Source organism: Eleutherodactylus coqui, chromosome 4 (genome assembly GCF_035609145.1).
Source record: "Eleutherodactylus coqui strain aEleCoq1 chromosome 4, aEleCoq1.hap1, whole genome shotgun sequence".
NCBI classification, from domain to species: domain Eukaryota; kingdom Metazoa; phylum Chordata; class Amphibia; order Anura; family Eleutherodactylidae; genus Eleutherodactylus; species Eleutherodactylus coqui.
This window is the reverse complement of record NC_089840.1, coordinates 46,509,003-46,529,469: the sequence shown is the minus strand read 5'-3', so window position 1 is coordinate 46,529,469 and position 20,467 is coordinate 46,509,003. Positions and strand designations below refer to the sequence as shown.

Sequence of the window (20,467 nt, the reverse complement as noted above, 5' to 3'; positions counted from 1 at the left end):
GATATCAGTTGGTATGTATAGTTTATATTGCTTCAACTAACATTATCTATGTTATCAATAGATAATCAATCTATGTTATGCTTATCTTTCAATCTTCTATCTATATCTCTTTCGCTGTATTCTGATACAGATTGTTCAATCACATATCTATCATCCATCCATCTGTCCATCCTTCTCATTGATTTATCTGATATTTATCATTCTATCTCATATTGATTCTTTGATAGCTAGATAGATATGAGAGATTTATCTGACATCAATCTGTCATATTGATTCATCTAATATCTATCTATCTATCATCTATCAATCTATCTAATATCTATTTATATCTATCTATCTATCTATGTATCTATCTATCTATCCATCCATCCATCCATTCGGCTCATTGAATTATCTGATATCCTCATATTGATTCATCTACAGACAGACAGATAGATAGGAGATAGATAGATATTTTTGAAATAGATAGATATTAGATTCATCTAATATCTATCATCTGTTACCTATGTGATACTTATCCTTCGATCTTCTATCCCTCTCTTTATATTCTGATACCGACCATTCAATAACATAATGATTTATCTGTTCTATCTAACTAATCATCTCATAGATTTATCTGATATTTATCTATCTCATATCGATTCATCTACAGATAGATATTTACCAGCTGGTAGCAATAGTTCAAGCTTTGTATTGATTATTCTGATCTATCTATCTATCTATCTGTCTGTCCCTAATTTATTACGCAGCACTTTAACAAGAATAGGACATATTTACTTAGACCAGCATTTCACACGCCTATCTAATAAAAGTTTGCATCGTTTTAAGAGCAAAAAATGTAACAAGAGGCTTAGTATATGAGTTGCATCAGTTGGTGGCACCTTCATGCTCCAGATTAAAACATACGCACATAGGGTTTTAGTTATAAATTATGCCAATTTCTGATGTAAATACAGTAAATCTGACGGTCCGCGTGCAGCCACGCCCCCTTACGCGAGTTTTTGAAGCCCAGAATAAAACCTCGCAAAGTCACAATTTTGTTGCGTGTGTGCCAAAATTGAGATGCACAGAAGATAAGACATATGCCCCAATACATTTACCTATATTGATCATTCACAATGAAACCTCCTTATTTCCATCACATACATGTTACAGATAATATCATAGGACTTCAGTTCACCTGGTAATATGGTATTGCAATGTGGGAGCAAAGCAGAAAACCTGGAGAAATCTGAGGATATAGAAGGGGCCCTTTAAATTACCAATATTCTCCCCAACATGACATGAGCGTGGGATCCCCCTGTATGTAAGAACCCGTGGATCCTGGGTGTTCACATGTCACTCCATAAGAGTAACAGCCATGGTGATAATACGCACAATTCTCGTCATCCCATACAAATGTCATTGTCACACACAGCACTTTCCCATACATAGAGGAAGCCCCGATGGGAGAACAGAGGGTCTTCTAGTTGCCCTCTTCGACTAAGATAGTAAAATGCCATAAATTTCCTCTAAGGTCAAAAGTTTGTACCAGTGACATGATATTGTATTAGGAGTCTATCAGGATGGAAGTTGTACTTGGGATCTTCACCTGCAGCAAGAGTGATGGGCGAGGGTTGTCAGACATCATCCCCGCAGTGTTGGACCCAGAGATTGTGTAAGTGTCAATGCAACGTCTGGAACCTTTTTTACATACTCTGTCTATAATCAAGGAGTATATGTGGCTGGCGTATCGGAAAGGAAAGAAGACCCCTGACATCAAGCCCTCCAGGGAAATCTTTGGGTGGTGGGAGATTAATGGAAATTTTTGTTATTGGGTTGACTTTTTTTCGGAGGTGCTAAGGGGTAAGAAGCTGTCTGAGCACTGCAAGCTTACAAAATGCATTTAAAATATATATATAATTTGGCTTGCATTCCTATACATATTCATGCAGTGCAGCCTGCCGGTGGACCTGCTATTGAGCCTCTGCAGGAAATGAATTTTGCACTTTTTGAAAAAAAATGACTATATTGCCCATAAAACCCCAATATCCACTATGACAATGTAGCTGGCAATAGAAACCATAGAATGTGTAGCAGCACGTTTCTGAGTTGGGAACCTAAGTGTCAGCCGGCATGCTGGGACTCCAATCTCAGTGTGCCAACGTAGGACCCAATAGAAGCATATTGTAATCCAAAAGATTAACTCCACCTCTTACAAAATCAAAATTCTAAATTGGGATATTGGTGCCCATCAATATTTTGGACAAGTCACATGTCCAGCCCTTTTGGTAGTAGTAATTAGGTCCAAAAGAAGTAAAAATACCCATTTTCTATCCCTTAGGGGATCGAGTGGCAATTTTGCATTGGAATCTATATCTGATCCATAAGGGGCATCAGATGCTACCTTCATTGCTTCTGCGTAGTAATTATAATGTAACTGTAATGCAATTGGCTGAAGAGCTGACAATCACCCCCAGCAAGGGGCATACCAGAGAGGACTAGGTGACAGGTTGGGGTATTTAGATGCAGGGCTAGGACAGCAAATTGAATCTTTGCACTGGATGATCAATGCCCAGTTATGACTTTGCCCCCCCATGACCCTCCATAAGCAATATTAATCCTAGTCAATGCAATTGAAAGAAAGTCTGAAAGCTTCCACGTACCTGGCGGAGGGAGGTTGCTTCATTTTTACCGGTGCAACGTGAGACACAAGGAAAACGTGCAGGAGATCCTTTTACTGTTGCTGCTGATAGCTGTGCAGATACAAGCAATGGTCAGTGGTCCAGCGGACCCTTAGACAGGGGGAGAGACAGCGGCGATAGCATAAAGCATTCTTTCCAAGTCAGTGGACAGAGAATCCCATATAATGCAGCTAAGCCAGGCTATGCGAGCAAGAAAAAAAAAAGGGACCCCTCTTAAGGTATCCCTGCTAAATCTGCTTGATGAGTTTAAGCGAATCACTGCGCCACCTTAAAAACACAAAGGCTAAAAACAAATGCATTAAATTGTTCTTTTTCCTCCCCAGCTCGTTTCATGTCGGAGTCTAAGGATGGAGAGAGCGAGAACAATGCACAACCTTGTATTTAAATCTGAATGGCGGGGAGGTATTTAGGGAAGATCAGGATGTGCTGGGCTCTGATTGGCCGTAGGTTAAGTACGCAGTGACAGAGAGAAATGGCTATCGCGAAAAAGTGAGGGTTTTTTTCCCCCCGTCTTGAAGCATTGGCTTGAAGGATTGATCAAAGTCTGTCTGAATGAAAGGCATTCATCATAGCCGCCTGCATAAGTCCCTCTCAATGCAACAACATCTCTACCAGCTGCTGCTGATTCCAAAGCATCTTCCGCTTAACCAGCAGCAGGATGCGAGGGCGCAATACAGACGATGTGAGGGAATGCGACTTCATGGGTGCTTGCAGGGGAAAAGCTGGAAGATGGGGTATGTGTGCAGACAGAGGGGGGAAACTGACATTCAAGTCCTGTGTTGGGAATAGGAAAATCCATGAAATTTTGGGATTTGTGGCACGGATTTAATCTGGAAATCAGGGATCTGTGGACAGTGTGGGGGGAAGTAGAGAACTGAGGGGTCTCTGCAATGATGAGGGGAATCTGGGAGAATGAGGGGATTCTGGGATCTGAAAGGGTCTTAAGGATCTAGCAGAGTTGGGAAGTAGAGAATTGTGAAGTCTATGTAGTGATATGATGATCTGGGAGAATCTGGGATCTCTGGTTGTAGTGGGATTATTCGGATATCTGGGGTCTGTGTATAGTCTGGTGGAACGTAGAGAACTGTGGGGTCTATGTGGAGGAAGCAGTGATGAGGTGTGATTAGCAATATGGGAGAATTGGGAATTTTAGGAAGTGTGGCAAGGATAGAATCAGGATGTCTGTCGGGAAGAAGAGAATTGAGGGATCTTTGCAATGATGGGGGTAATCAGGGATCTGGGAGAATGAGGGGATTCTGGGATCTGTCAGTGAAAGGGTTTTAAGGATCTAACAGAGGTGGAAAATAAGGAATTGCAAAGTCTATGTAGTGTTATGAAGAAAAGGAAGAATCGGAAAATCTGGGAGAATCAAGGAATTCTAGGATCTGTAGGATTATTAGGATATATGGGATCTGTGTAGGGTCTGGTGGGATGTAAAGAACTGTGGGGTCTATGTGGAGGGGTAATCAAGAAGCAGTTATTAGGTGATTAGAAATCTGTCAGAATCAGGGAATTGTGGGATCTGGTAATAGGATTATCAGGATTTCTGAGGTCTTTGTATGGTGTGGTGGGATGTTGAGAACAGTGGGGTATATGACATGGTAATCAGGAAGTAGTGATGAGGTGATTAGGAATCTGTGATAATTGGGGAATTATAGGATCTGTGATAGGATCAGGATATCTGGTGGAAAGCAGAGAACTATATGGCCTATATGCTATAGGGTAAAGCAGAGCATTGTGGGGTATGTGGCAATGGTACGATCAGCGGGATATCTGGGGTCTGAGTATCCTGTAGTTGATAAGTAGAAAATTGTGGGGTCTATATGGTGATGGGGTGATCATTAATGTAGAAGAATTCTGGCAGTTATATCAGTATAGGTCTTGAAGACCTGGTGAAAAGTTGAGAATTGTGGGGTCTATGCTGTGATTGGTCAGAGAGAATCAAGAAATTATGAGATCTGTGGTAGTAATAGGATTATTAGGATATCTGGGTCTGGGTATGGTCTGGTGGGATGTAGAGACCTGTGGGCTCTATGTAGAGGGTTAATCAGTGATGAGGCGAGTAAGAAACTAGGAGTACGTGAGATTTCTGGGATGTTGTTGTAAAAGGATTATTAGGTTATTTGAAGTCTTTGCACAGTATGTTGGAAAGTATAGAATTGTGAGGTCTATGTAGTGATCAGGAATTTGGGACAATCAGGGAATCCTAGGATCAGTGGTAGTAATAGGATCATTAGGATATCTGGGTTCTGTGTATGTTGTGGTGGGATGTAGAGAACTGTGGGGTCTGTGGTGGGGTGATCAGGAAGTAGTGATCAGGAATCTGTGAGAATCAGGGAATTCTAGAATCTGTGTTACTGATGGGATCAGGATATCTGGTGGGAAGTAGAAAATTATTCAGTCCATGCCATAGGGTAATCCAGAATCCTGATAATGTATCACAAAAAGGGAAATATAAAAACAAACAATCATTGAAAACGGCCATATACTTACTGATACAGGAGGGCAAATATGTGCGCCACCTCAGCATGCAGGCTACCACACTGCCAAATGAAGGAGCCAGTTACACCTGTGGAGAGGGTGGCTGCTTGGTGTATACTCCTGCACTGAGTAGATACAAAGTGTCAGACCTTCTGATACATGTGGTGCACCATGCAGACTAGCAACCTATTAGTGACGCCATAATAGTTCGGCTGGCTGCCCTGCACCTCAAAAAGTGAACCACATTGGTACTGTCGCCCTGAACTCATCTGTGTTCTCCATGGGTGTAACTGGCTTCCTCATTTGGTAGTTTGGCAGCCTGCATGTTGAGGTGGTGCAGATATTTGCCCTCCTGTATCAGTAAGTATATGGCCACTTTCAGTGATGGAATCTTGATAATGGTGCATTTAGACAGAATGACCCGTGGAGGACACCGATGAGCCTACGGTGACAGTACCAATGTGGTTCACTTTTTGAGGTGCAGGGCAGACCGCCAAACTACTATGGCGCCATTAATAGGTTGCTGACTTACATGGTGTACTACAAGTATCAGAAGGTCTGGCACTTTGTATCCACTCTGTGTGGAAGTATACACCAAGTAACCACCCCCCTCTATATTAGGAGGTTGTGTGAGTGGCTGTCTCATCGGTGTCCCCCACAGGTGTAACTGTCTCCCTCATTTGGTAGTTTGGCAGCCTGCATGCTGAGGTTCGTACACATATTTACCCTCCTGTATCAGTGAGTATATGGCCGTTTTCAGTGATGGAATCTTGATAATGGTGCATTTAGACGCAATGATTATCATTCCAAAAATAATTTAAATAGACGAAAGTGAACAATAATCATTCAGTTTAAACCTGAGCCACCGACTGAACGGCGAACGAGGATCGCACGCTTCTCGATCATCATTCAGTTTCAGCTGGCATAAAAATCATCGTCGTCTTGTTGTCTTCTTGCTGTGTTTGAATGCTGATTGTTCAGTGTTTCATATAGGAATGTGAAACACTAAATGAGAAGTTCACGATTCCTGAGAATGATTTGCCTGTCTAAACAGGTTGCACGGAAGCAAATGAGCTGGTAATCATGTCACCAGCTGGTTTGCTCAGGCAAAAAAAAAATCATGAGGTTCTCATTTGGTGTAATAGGGCCATTAATCAGGATATCTGGGGTATATATGGTGGGATTATCAGGAAGTAGGTGATAAGATAAGGAGTATGGGAGAATAGGAGAATACCAGGATCTGTGGCAATGATAGGATCAGGATATCTGGTGCAAAATAGAGAATTGTAGGATCTGTGGCAGTGATAGGATCAACATATCTGGTGGGAATAGAGAATTGTCTATACTGTAGGGTAACTGGGAATCTGAGATAATCAGGGAGTATTGGCATATGTGGCAATGATAGGGTCATCAGGATATGTCGGGTCTGGGTACAGCATTTTGGGAAGTAGAGAATTATAGATTACATATGAAGATGAATTAGTGAAGAATTTGGGAGATTGCTGATATTCTTGGATCTGTGGCCATGGTAGGATTATCGGGATACCTGGGATTTGTCTACAGTATGGCGGGAAATGGAGAGTTGTGGGTCTATATTGGGATGGGGAATCAGGGAGAATCATGGAATTCTGGTATTTGTGTCAGTGATAGGATCATGATATTTGGTGGGAAGTAGAGAACTGAGGGATCTGTGCTGTGGGATGATCAGGAAAATTAGAGAATCATTCAGCTACGGTAATCAGGAATGTGGGATAATTAGAGAATGTGAGCCATGCGATAGAGATAAAACCATCAGGATGTGCAAGAAAAAAAAGAAAAAAAACTAGAGAATTCACTATAAAGCCACAAAGCTATATATCAAAAGACAATCTCAGCAACACTTACGGTACTTGGAGAGGAAGGAAATTATTTTTACATCCCTAGCTTACCCTAAAATATCCAGGGATGCCCATTTAAAGACAGGTGGCACAGTCTTCCAAATCCAGATGAACCTTTATTCAATGCGAAAAGATTAACACATTTCAAGGAATATGTGTAGTAGATCCCCTTCCTCAGGGGAAAGCCATAAGTTTGCAATGGATATTTTTAGAGTAGTTAGGGGTATGAGATTAATTTTTCCCCCTACTACCTCCAAGTAAGTGTTGCTGAGATTGTCTTTTGATATATAGCTGTGTGGCTTTATAGTGGATCCTCTAGCGCCTATCTGTTTTTCCTTTTTTTCCTTGTAGATGGTTTGACCCCCTCATCTGCAGTTGTGGTGGAAAGGCTGCTGATCCGATTGAGAAGGGGACCATCCTCCGTTTTGATTGCTCAGTGCCTTCTCCGATTTTATGTGGTTCCAACAGGTACCACCTGGGGCATTAAAACCCGATTTTGGGTTTACTGTGTATATTATATTATATATAGTAGTGGTAGTATTATCATGGTATCTGGTGGGAATTACAAAACTGTGAGGCCTCTGTGGTGATGAGATGATCAGGAATCTAGGAGAAACGGGGAATCGTAGAGTCTGTACTGTGATGAAGTAATCAAGAATCTGGAAGATTTTTGAAATTCTGGGATCTGTGGCAATGATTAGCAAGATATCTGGGATCTTTCGTACTGTATTGGGGGAAGTAGAGAATGGTGTGGTCTATGCTGAGATGGGGAATCAAGTGATCAAGAGAATTAGGAAATTCTGGGATCTATGTCCGTGATATAATCAGGATGTCTGCAATCTCTACAGTATGATGAGAAGCAGAGAATTATGGAGTCTATACCGAGGTGTGATCAGCAATCTGGGAGAATCATGGAATTGTGGAATATCACATCCCTCTGTAGGGGCCATCAGGAATATCTGGGATCTACTTTATATTGGGGATTCAGGACTATCTGTGATCCATGTATAGTGTGTGTGTGGGGGTGTGGGGGGGGGGGGAATTGGAAATATCTGGGATCCATATATAGTAGGGGGATCAGAAATATCTGGGATCCATGTACAGTGGAGCCATCAGGAATATCTAGGATCCATGTACAGTGGAGCCATCAGGAACATCTGAGTTCCATGTAGAGTGGAGCCATTAGGAACATCTGAGATTCATGTACATTGGGGCCATCAGGAATATCTGGGATCCATGAATAGTGGGAGGAACAGGACTTTCTGAGATCCATGTATAGTGTGGGGATAAGGACTATCTGTGATCCATGTATAGTAGGGGTGAAGTGGAAATATCTGGGATCCATATATAGTAGGGGGATCAGAAATATCTGGAATCCATGTACAGTGGAGCCATCAGGAATATCTGGGATCCATGAATAGCGGGGAATCAGGAATATCTGTGATCCATGTATAGTAGGGAGGAATTGGAAATGTCTGGGATCCATGTATAGTGGGGGGATCAGAAATATCTGGAATCTGTATATAATGGGTGATTAAAAGATCTTTGTAGAAGGGCAGCTTCACACAGGCGTATGCGTTTTTGCGCATGCCTCACTGGAATGTATTTGCGCACAGAGCAGGGCGTTTTTGTGCACGTATCAGCGTATTTTACTGTTCTTTTTAAACTCGCAGGGCATGTTTTTTTGTGCATGGGACACAACCACACCCCGATTTCAATGGCTACTTAGCCTAATGAATTCCAGATGTGTCATTTTTCTTGTGGAATTGTGCAACATACTGTGCATCCTATTGCACATTGTACGTGCATTTGTGCAACTCCACAGACTTCTAAAAGTATAGCATGCTGTGTTCTTTTGCATGAACTGCTTGCACAAAGAAGGGAATGAAAACAAACCCATTGCAATCAATATAAAATCAGGAATATCTGGGATTTTTATATAGTGGGGGAAGAAATGGGAATACATCAGCTCTTTGCTCAGTAAGAGAATTGGGAATGTCTAGGGTATCTGTGTTACATCACTGGCTTAACAGAATTATAAGACCTCAGTACCATAAGGGGATTTTCAGAATATTATGGGATTTATGTGCAATTACTCTTTTAAGACCCTGCTGTTGTATGTGAGATGATGACCCTCTGAACAGAACATGTCAGCTTTTGTGACTTTTTCCTAGAACTCTGTGTTGTGCCATTTTTTTTATTATTCCTCTTGGAAATGCATGAATAAATTGACAACTGGGCGTTACCATCACTCTTCATCAACAGGATAATGACAGTGTCCAATTGATGCTGACAGCTATTATTGAACTCAATGGTGGCAATATATGTATGTGGCAAGCTCCCCAAGACGTGCTTGCTCTGCTGGTAAGGTGATCTCTCCCCATTTTGGGAACCTCCAAGACAATTCTCTAAGAGTTGGAAAGTATGACTCAATGGGAAATGCAGATGCAGTGCTGTCAACCCCCAGTTACTAACTAACGTCTCAATCACACTCAGACTATGGTTTGTGATAACTATACATATAGAATAATTATAAGGTTCAGGCTTCTTGTCGGAGTTCTCCTTTACACAGGTGGGAGTTCTGTCTGTAAATGTCTATATTAGCTATAGGTGACACAATCAGCTGCTGTGAGAATATATGAAGAGGTGTCTGGAATGGCAGATAGAGTCCTGGGTTTGTGTCCTTGGATGTATATCACTCTTCTCCATACAGCAATGTTATATAGAATGAAGCTTTTAATTTGAAGCCCTTTGCAAAGCGTCTATTGTGTCACAATGCGAACAATTCCCAGTCATTGTTAAAGGCTTGTATAAAGAGTCTAACATTGACTTGCAGGAATGCTGCCTTCCAATAGGTGGCGCTGCAGATGTATTATTCCATCTCTCTTATTTGCATATTACCCAGAGGAGCATGAATGGCCTTATAAGTCTTCTCACTCACTCATCTTCTGGGTGCTCTCCCTAAGGAGAAAAGATAGCGTTCCAGATCAATGTGAACAATATAACAATTATCCAGAATTATCTGCATGTAAATCTTATATCAGATCAAGCTTTCAGATCATTTTCATACAAAATCCACTTTATATTCCCTTTTACATCTAATCAGTTCAGGTAACACATTCTGATTTAAAGAAGACCTGTCCATTCTTATGACCTGTCTGTTGTAAATGCTGGTATTCCCCATAAACTTCTAGTGCTGGAACACAACTCTGTATTGTCATGTTCCTCTGTTATTCCTCCTGGAAATCTATGAATAAATTAGCAACTGCGTATTAGCATTTTCATTAATAAAGAGGTATGTGAAATAGATCGTGAATGAGGCGCGAGGGGCATGTTAATGTGATGGCACAGCAGCTGAAAGATGGAGGCAGAAATTACTTTAACAAAATTACCTTTACTTAACAGGAAATGTAGCATGGGGTCACTCCATGCACTGGCGTAACTATAAGGGATGCAGTTGCACCCGGGCCCAGAAGCCTTAGGGGACACATAAGGCCTCTCTTCTCCCTATAGGAAGCCCAGTACTATGACTAAGGAATTACAGTTGTGGGCCCTGTTACAGGTTTTGCATTGGTGCCCAGAAGCTTCAAGTTACGCCTCATGCGTTATGGGGTTAAGAGAAGTTGGGGGGCCCAAGATAAACTTTAGGACCCTGGCCCATGAGCCTCTAGCTACGCCCCTGACTCCATGGGAGAGCAAAAGTTACTTAAACATTTCAAATAAGGGAGATGGAATAAAACCTCTACAGTGCCACCTATTGGAAGGCAGCATTCCTTAAGCCTATTGGAAGGAATGCTGCCTTCCAATAGGTGGCACTGTAGAGGTTTTATTCCATCTCCCTTATTTACATATTACCCAGAGGAGCGTGCATGGCCATTTGAGTCTTCTCACTCACCGTCTAGGTGCTCTCTCTAAGGAGAAAAGATAGCATTTCTGACCTTAAACATTTTCACGCCCCGGCGAATATACGCTGCCCCTCTGATGCATTGGCATACAATGCATCAGTGCACAGGGGCGTATTTCTATGGTGCAAAAGTACCTGACCGGGCGCTTTCACGCCATTGGCGGCAGCTGCATAGATTCCTGTGAGAGCCTATACTAGCTGCCGGAGAAGGGAGGTAGGAGGGAGTTTAGCAGCGTGACCTGCTAAACTCCATCCCCCTTCTTTTCTTCTCTCCGCCCATTGCTGCTGTTTGTAATGGGAGGGGGTGGGACAGGGGAGGAGTTAAGCTCTGCACCCTCCCGTTGCTGGCTGAGGACAAGGGGTGGAATCTTCGCACCGCCCCCTTCCATTGCAAATGGCCATAGGGGAGGAGAGAGGTGGTGAGCCGGCGAGGGAGAGGGAAGGGGCAATGTCTCCCCAGGCCCCACGGCATTGCGGCCTCAGCGTATATATGCGCCGGGCCCTATGTCGTTCAGGCGGGCACATGTAAAATGCCCATGGCCGTGTGAATGGGCGCTTAAAAGGATTCACACTTGCAATGTACCTACATTGTAATGACAAGACACTACGTAACTTACTTGTAACTAACCATGGTACTCTATACTCGGCGTACTATACTCTCGAAGGTCTGCAGCATAATATAGAAATCGCGGCTTAATAAACCTTGGGTGCCAATGCCTGCACTGTAGCCTTCAGATGTTGATACTGGGCCTGGCTTATTTTTAGGGCTCTTGCACACTCACATTTTTTCATGCGATATCGCTGCATTTTCTCACGCGAATGTCAATGGGACTTTCTTATGTTAAAGACGCATCGCACAAAAATTGCAAGAATTAGAAAGTCCCATTGACATTTGCGCTAAAAAAATACAGCGATATCGCATTAAAAAGAAAAGCGTAAGAAAAATGCAAGTGTGCAGGAGCCCCTATAGGTAGAGCTTAGAAAGAAAAAAAAGGCTGCTGCTTGATGGCTCCCTGGAATTTAAGGGTAACTAAACTTTTTACATAGTGACATGTCAGGAGTTTTGCTTGCTGGAGGTTCGGGCACTGAGACTACCGCTGATCGGTAAAACAAAAGGCAGGTGCGCTGAGCTGAGCACTGTGCCGTTCGGCTGTCACTACAAGCTGCGTACAGACTCTATAGACTTTCAGTGGAGCCCATACACCTCTCAGAGCAGTGCCTCAAACTGCCGAATAGACACAATTCTCAGCTGAGCGCTTCTGCCCTTTTGTTTTAGCAATCGGTGAGTGAAGCAGCAGGATGGTTGTGTTTTATGGCGCGGCGGTGACAGATGAAGGCGGAAGCAGTACTTTTTATAAGACAAACTTTACTTATTGGAGCTCAGTTTATATCGCCCCACTGAAGGCTCTTTGTGCTTTAATGTTGCCTGTTAACTTTAACCGGAAGTCACACTCACACTTACTTAAATAATGATCGCCTTATTACCCTCTCAGAGACTGCGTACACCATAGGTGCAGGGTACATCTCCTTCACTCCTATCGGGGCGACAAAACACTTAACTCACTCTACATCATAGTACTCCATCCTTTACATAACGAGGTCGGCAGCATTACTCTATCACCACGGCCTAGTGCACCTTTATGTGCCGGAGTACATTGTAATCTGAATCCTGCGTCCCTGTGGACTCAACGCACCGTAAGTGAGAACAGACATTTCAATACACTTTCTCCTTACTTACTCGAATTAGCGCAGAACACCACTGCTTCGAAGTGCTCTGTCTGCTGTCGCTCAGCATCTTAAGGTAACATCACTTTGCATACGACCATTATTTCTCTTATCTCCGTTACATAGTGTATGACATCTGGCAGTAAGTCACCTGTACATTAAATGCTAGTCATTGGCCTCTATTAAATCTACTTCACATAACATAGACCTCTTCCCATGCCGTAGGGGCTGCATCTCGAGAACTGAGACACCAGATGTCGTTGAGGCCATATACATACGTAGGTCTCTCATTAGTAAATTGCGGCTTAACTTCCGCGTAATATCTGGCTCTAATATCACTTGTGATTCTCTATCAACAGGTGAAGTTGCTGCACCCTCACATCTCAGTAACTATCATAAGGGCTACACATCACATTAATACGTCATAGCATTATACTATTATACATGAACATGCACCAGCAACCAACCCTGCAAGACCTTGCACTATTCATTAATCCATGGCGCCAGACTTCCCCTTGTGAGCCAGCATGTCACAGTCCCTTAAAGTCTATATCCCCCAACCTGGCCATAGATTTTACTTTACACAGTCCCAGGGAACAAGTACACTTACATCTGTCCATCATCCCCTTTACCAAGTCTCTCCATCACGCTGGTCCTTGTCTTCTGCGCTGATGGTCCTGTCACACTTCGACACTTAGTGTCTGGCATCTGTGGAGACTCCCTCTCCTCCCATGCTGCTGGAATCCGTAAGAGGGAGCAGGGCACTGCCCGCCCCGCTTACATGGGGGTCTCAGCACCTAAACTCCACCGATCAAAATTTCTGACATGTCAGGAGTTTGTAAAAAGTTTAGTTACCCTAGAAATAGGCATGCCAATTGGTGGTGGTCCTGGGTGTTGAACTGTTGCCGATTTGCTACTGATGGCCCTAACCTAAGGACTGGCCATCAATATTTGAATCCTAGAAAATCCCTTTCATTTTTTTTGTTACATGAGTGGCATAAAGGCACATGCCCTCATCAGTAGATTTTGTGTTTCACTGCTGCTGGCATGTCTCCAAAGAACGAGTGAAGGCATGGAGCACTAAGAAAAACTTTGAGACCTGCCTTTTCTTCTGCACTTTTAGGCTCTATGTTAGGGTGCATTCACATGACCGTATATCGGCTGGGTTTTCACGTCCAGCCGATATACGGCGTCTCTCTCTGCAGGGGGAGGAGGTTGGAAGAGCCGGGAGCAGTGCTCTGAGCTCCTGTCCCCTCTCCACCCCCTCTCCGCCCCTCTGCACTATTTGCAATGAGAGGAGGTGGAACGGGGCGGGGCTAATTTCAATGAATTAGCTCCGCCCCCGTCCCGCCTCTCCTCATTGAAAATAGTGCAGGGGGTTGGAGAGGAGGCAGAGAGGGGGCGGGAGCTCAGAGCACTGCTCCCGGCTCTTCCAGCCTTGTCCCCCTGCAGAGAGAGACGCCATATATCGGCTGGGCGTGAAAACCCAGCCGATATACGGTCGTGTGAATGCACCCTTACACTGACGGCATAATACTTTGTCATGCAGTAATATTGCAATGTATCGAAGAAACAATTCAAGAACTGTCAGTTCAAGTCCCATAATGCTAGTAAACAAAAAAGGGTCATTTAAAAACGTGTCCATATTGACAAAAAAAAAGTATTAAAAACTTCTAGTGAAAAAGTGGTTTGTGTAAAAGTAGGAAAAGTTAAACATATTTGGTGTCATTATAACCACTTACTGGATAGGGCGTTCTCACCAGCAGAGCAGCAGGAAGTGCCGAAGCAGCGCGGCTCTCTCAATGGTTTCAATGGAAGTGAAGCTGGCACTGGCATGTCCTCCCCTGTCCACTTATTACAACATCCGACCTGCTGCACTGGACAGCAAACAAAACGATCAGCTGATGGACAGGGGTCCTGAGAAGGGGACCCCATCCATCAACTACTGATAGGATAGGTCATCACAGTAAAAAAAAATGGGCAGACAACCCCTTTAACGCCCACAAAAAAGTTTGGACTTTCCCAACTCTGTCCATAGAATAATCATAGAACATAGGTAGAATCCCTGTTGGTGCCCACCAATTAGAATGGGTAGACTACTTAGCGCGCTGCTCAATGTATTCAGCGGCGGTTTTCAGCATGCAAACTGGAGACGTGTCGGGGGAGGCGTGTATAAAATTACCTCCCTGAACTTAGCGGGTCACCTACTTTCAGCTTAGCTTATAGGGCTAAAAGTAGGTGACAGATTTCTTTTAAGCCTTTGTAATGATTTCCATCATAAAACAAACACCATTAAGCAAATCACTGCACTTAACAAAAAGCACATCTTCCTACTGACACAACGAAGCTCGTACAACGACAAGAAAATGAGATTTGGGAAGCAGAGCATCATATTTTAGGTTCTAAGCAACTTTTGTAAAGGGATTAACCTACTGTGTCCGCTGCTACAGAGCACAACATTGAAATGCGGCATCGGGTTCTCCGCCAAGATCTCCAATTGTATCTGCCAGGTCCTTAATTATAATACCAAGTGAACTGCGAGGAATTATGGAGTTACAACTTGTGCCATGTAATGAATGGTGTATTATTTCATCTTTGCATGCTCTGTTTAATGAATGTATCTTATTATATTCCAAACCGGCGACTATGATCCTTCAAATTAGATACAGAAGAAGGAGCAAAGTAAGGGAGAGACAGCTGAGCTCCTTCAAGAAATACACAGAGGAGATTGGCATTTTTTTTTCCTGCACCACTCTTCTCCACAGAATGTATGCAGTATTGCAGTGTAGCCCCATTCGGCAATATCAAATACATGCCATGGACAAAGATTTGTTGACTCTCTAATAGATCTCGTTGATAAATATGGGACCATCACTGTATGAGAACAACCATCACTGATGAAGAACTTTTTATTAAAGGGAAAGAAGCCAAAAGGGAATCCAATAAGGCAAAACACAGTATAAGGGCTTATTTAGACGACCGTATAGCAGCTCGGTTTTCACGCCGAGCCGATATACGGTGTCCTTGTCTGCAGGGGGGGGGGATGGAAGAGCTAGGAGCAGGAACTGAGCTCCTGCCCCTTCCCCGCCCCTCACCACTATTTGCAATGGGAGGGGCGGGGCAGGGGTGGAGCTAAGCCATAGGACTTAGTTCTGCCCCCGTCTCACCCCCTCCTATTGCAAATAGTGGAGAGGGGTCAGGAGCTCAGTTCCTGCTCCTGGCTCTTCCATCCTCCTCCCCCTGCAGACAAGGACACCGTATATCGGCTCGGTGTGAAAAGCCAGCCGATATACGGTCGTCTGAAATAGCCCTAATAACTGATGGACAAAAATAAAAAAACCTCAACTGTGTAAGTACCTTCCTCAGGTATGTCCTCAGTTATATATGACCTTTTGACAACTAGTATACCTTCATAGCTCCAAACCCCAAAGCCATATTTTAAAGGTTACAGTGAAATTAAACTTTGACCCATCATGGAATTGTTACATGTGCTGCTGGGATCTGTAGTACTAAGGTTCCTAGCAGCACAGCTCTACAGGTGGTTGAGGGTTAATTGAGCTGGCTGGTTGTGGTATTCACCAGCAGCCAATTCCCTTTAGTCTGCAGCACTTATAAACCCAGCTCCTGTCAGTCTGAGACTGGTCTTGTACCGTTTGGATGTATCTGTCTTGTTCCCACTCAGATCTGTGTTTGCATGTAGGTCTGTGTCTTTCTGCTTCCCTAAAGATGGTTTGGACACCTGTAGTCTTAGTCTGCAGCACATGCAGCGCCCCTTTTCCCTTCCCCTCACAGGTGTGGCCTCCAAACGTCTTATGTCTTGCTCTCTGTGTGAGTTCGTGGATCCCTGACACAGTTCCCTATGTCAGCTTGGTGGCTGACTGTCCATACCCCCTGGTATGAGGACACATAGACTTGCTGTGAGTTTCATCTCTGTGCATGTGAGCTCTGGGTGAAGTCTGTGTGGTTTGCACCATATGTTAGAGTCCCTGCCGTTGCAGCTTGCTGTGTGAAGTGTGCTCTGTTCTGTCCTGTTGCAGCTTGCTGTGTCAAGTGTGCTCTGTTCTGTCCTGTTGCAGCTTGCTGTGTGAAGTGTGCTCTGTTCCTGTCCTGTTGCAGCTTGCTGTGTGATCTGTGTAACCTGTGTTCTGTTCCTGTCCTGCTGTAGCTTGCTATGTGATCTGTGTCCGGTGCCTCTTGACTCCTGGTTAGTGTAGGGACTAGCGGTATAGCCAGGAGCCGTGAAGTGGCCTGCTAGCTTCCATGTTTTGTACAAAATGTCAACTAATACCTGGTATTTATATTCAGCTTACTATATGTTACTAGTGGATGCATTTTGGCTATTGTATGTTGTGTTTCCTGTCTCTGTGTGTCCTGTTGTTCTGTCCCTGTCATTTGGCATGTGTATGTATCCTGTTCTGGTGCGTGGTTCCTAGGATCACCTAGGGCCCAGTTTCAAAGACCGCTGGGCCGCCCTTTATTGGGGCGATGTCTCCGCTTAGGTAGGGCCATGTCATCCTCCCTTGTAGCACAGGGTCAGTTGCTTGAAAACTAGTGTGTATCCGTCCCCTTTTGGTCACGATCGTGTGGGCCCCGTGCTTAGTTTGCCCACACGATCGTAACAGAAATCTTACCCTTACATTGGTACTCACCTCACAACAATCTGCAACCTCTCCCTAACCTCTGGCACCTTCCCCTCTTCATTTAAATACCCCATCATATCCCATCTGCTTAAAAAAACAACCCTTGACCTGACTGATGCCACCAACTCCAGACCCATCTCAAACCTCCCCTTCATCTCCAAATTACTAGAACGCCTGGTCTACCTTCACCTCACATGCTTTCTCTCTGACAACTCACTCCTCTACCCCCTCCAGTCTGGTTTCCACTCTCTACACTCGCCCAAAACTGCCCTCACAAAAGTATCAAATGACCGGATGACGGCAAAGTCGAGAGGTGACTACTCCCTACTAATCCTCCTCGACCTCTCTGCTGCATTTGACACTGTTGACCATGACCACCTTCTCACTATGCTCTGCTCTATTGGTCTAAAGGACACTACTCTCTCCTGGTTCTCCTCCTACCTCTCTGACCGCCCTTTCAGTGTCTCCTTTGCTGGCTGTATCTCCTCTCCACTTCCTCTCGCTATTGGGGTACCCCAGGGCTCAGTCCTTGGTCCCCTTCTCTTCTCTATTGATACAGCCCCAATTGGACAAACCATCCACATACCATCTCTACACTGATGACACCCAAATATACACCTCTTCCCGTCAGAAATCTCTAAACCATGTCTCCAAAATATTACCGACTATCTGTCTTCTGTCTCTAATACTATGTCCTCCTTTTTCTCAAACTTAACCTTTCTAAAACTGACCTTCTCGTCTTTCCGCCTTCCAACCGACCTCCCCTCAACATCCCCATTCCAGTGCCTGGCACCATCATAACCCCCACACAGCATGACCGCTGCCTTGGGGTCACACTGGACTCTGACTTCTCCTTTACCCCCCACATCCAATCTCTGGCCCAAACATGCCACAGGCACCTCAGAAATATTGCTAAAATACAGCTGTTCCCCACCACGGACACACTAAAGACACTCGTGATCGCCCTCATCCACTCCCGACTCGACTACTGCAACTCGCTATTCATCAGCCTCCCCTGCACTAGACTCGATCCACTCCAATCCATACTAAATGTGGCAGCCAGGCTCATTTTTCTATCCAGCTGTCACTTAGACGCCTCTGCACTATGCCAGTCGCTGCATTGGCTGCCCATCCACTGCAGAACTAAATTTGAACTCCTCAACCTTATCCACAAAGCTCTGCATGGCACCACGCCACCGTACATTGCCTCTCTCCTGTCCGTACACCACCCAGCACGCACACTCCGATCCGCTAACACACTCAACAAAACACCCCTCTAATACGAACCTCACATGCTCGCCTACAGTACTTCACCAGAGCAGCACCCATCCTCTGGAAAGCTCTACCCCAAGGCATCTGCATGAAATTTCAGGCACGCCTTAAAAATGCACGTCTTCAGGGAGGCATACCAAATCCCCTGACCTAGTCCCCTGTCCCTCCCTATGGTTCCCCTCACCTTCCACCCTGCCTATCACATATGACCTCTACCCCTGCAACTCCTTACCGCCCCCCCCCCTTTGTTGATTTTATCCTTCTGCTTTCTTCTGATGGTCTTCCCTCTCTAGTCATTTTAGGCGCTTCTCTCTCTTCTGCTCATTTCTTGTGTTTCTCTACCTTCTGGTGATTCTCCCTCTTCTGTTCTCTTCTCTTCTGGTGATCCTCCCTCTTCTGTTCTCTTCTGGTGATTCTGCCTCTTCTGTTGGTCCTCACTCTTTTGCTCTATTCTGTTGGTCCTCACTCCTTTGCTCTATTCTGTTGGCAGTCCCTCTTCTGTCTTAGTCTGTTACTACTCCCTCTTTTGTTCTCTTTTGGAGGTCCTCTCTCTTTTGTTCCTTTATTTGCTTCTCAATCTCTTGATCTCCACTGGAGGTTCTCACTCTTATGCTCTCTTTGAAGTTCTTCCTCTTCTGCGCCCTTCTGATGGTTCTCTGTCATTTAGAGGTCCTCGCTTCTGTTTTTTTCCCTCCTTCTTCTGGTTCTATCTCTTCTGGTAAAGCAGCTAGTTCTCCCTCTTCTGGTCTCTTCTGATGCTCCTCTTCCTTTTTTTCTAGTGGTTCTCTCTGTTCTAGTAGCTCTTTTGCTCTCTTCTGGTTTTTCTTCTGCACTCATTTAGTAGTTCTTCCACTTCTGCTGTTCCTTCATCAGCTGTGTTCCAGAAGTCCTGCCTTTTCTTCTCTCTTCTAGATGTCATCTCACTTATGCTCTTTTCTGGAGGTGCTCCCTCTTCTTCTCTCTTCTGGAGGTGCTCCCTCTTCTTCTCTCTTCTGGAGGTGCTCCCTCTTCTTCTCTCTTCTGGAGGTGCTCCCTCTTCTTCTCTCTTCTGGAGGTGCCCCCTCTTTTTCTCTCTTCTGGAGGTGCTCCCTCTTCTTCTCTCCTCTGGAGGTGCTCCCTCTTCTTCTCTCCTTCTTCTTCTCTCCTCTGGAGGTGCTCCCTCTTCTTCTCTCTTCTGGAGGTGCTCCCTCTTCTTCTCTCTTCTGCTCCCTCTTCTTCTCTCCCTCTTCTTCTCTCTTCTGGAGGTGCTCCCTCTTCTTCTCTCTTCTGGAGGTGCTCCCTCTTCTTCTCTCTTCTGGAGGTGCTCCCTCTTCTGGAGGTTTTTCCTCTTCTCTCTTCTGGAGGTTTTTCCTCTTATCTCTTCTGGAGGTTCTCCCTCTACTGCTCTCTTCTGGAGGTTCTCCCTCTACTGCTCTCTTCTGGAGGTTCTCCCTCTACTGCTCTCTTCTGGAGGTTCTCCCTCTACTGCTCTCTTCTGGAGGTTCTCCCTCTACTGCTCTCTTCTGGAGGTTCTCCCTCTACCGCTCTCTTCTGGAGGTTCTCCCTCTACCGCTCTCTTCTGGAGGTTCTCCCTCTTCTGCTCTCTTCTGGAGGTTCTCCCTCTTCTGCTCTCTTCTGGAGGTTCTCCCTCTTCTGCTCTCTTTTGGTTGTTGTTCTTCTGCTGATTCTTTCGCCTTCTGTGGATGTGAATCCATCCCTCATAAGTGCCTTACTCCTTCTGAAGTTCTCCCTTCACTGATATTTTTCTCCATTCACAGCATATTAGTCATGAATTCCAAAAACCTTACTTTTGGTAAATATCCCATTATGGTAAAACCACGCAAAAAGATCACCTAGTTTAGAAAAACCCTAGACCAGACTTTTCTGTAATAGGATTTGCCATAC

General features: G+C 44.5%; 1 protein-coding gene across 2 annotated transcripts in view; it reads right to left on the bottom strand.

Moving 5' to 3' along the window:
• Positions 1-3,018, bottom strand: part of LOC136624590 (galactosylgalactosylxylosylprotein 3-beta-glucuronosyltransferase 1-like) — a 129,627-nt gene extending 126,609 nt beyond the window's left edge. For both annotated transcript variants that reach the window (XR_010792357.1, XM_066598550.1), the window contains exon 1: positions 2,646-3,018. The gene's annotated coding sequence lies outside the window, so the exon portion shown is untranslated. The remainder of the gene's footprint in view (positions 1-2,645) is intronic.
• Positions 3,019-20,467: the final 17,449 nt, after the last annotated feature.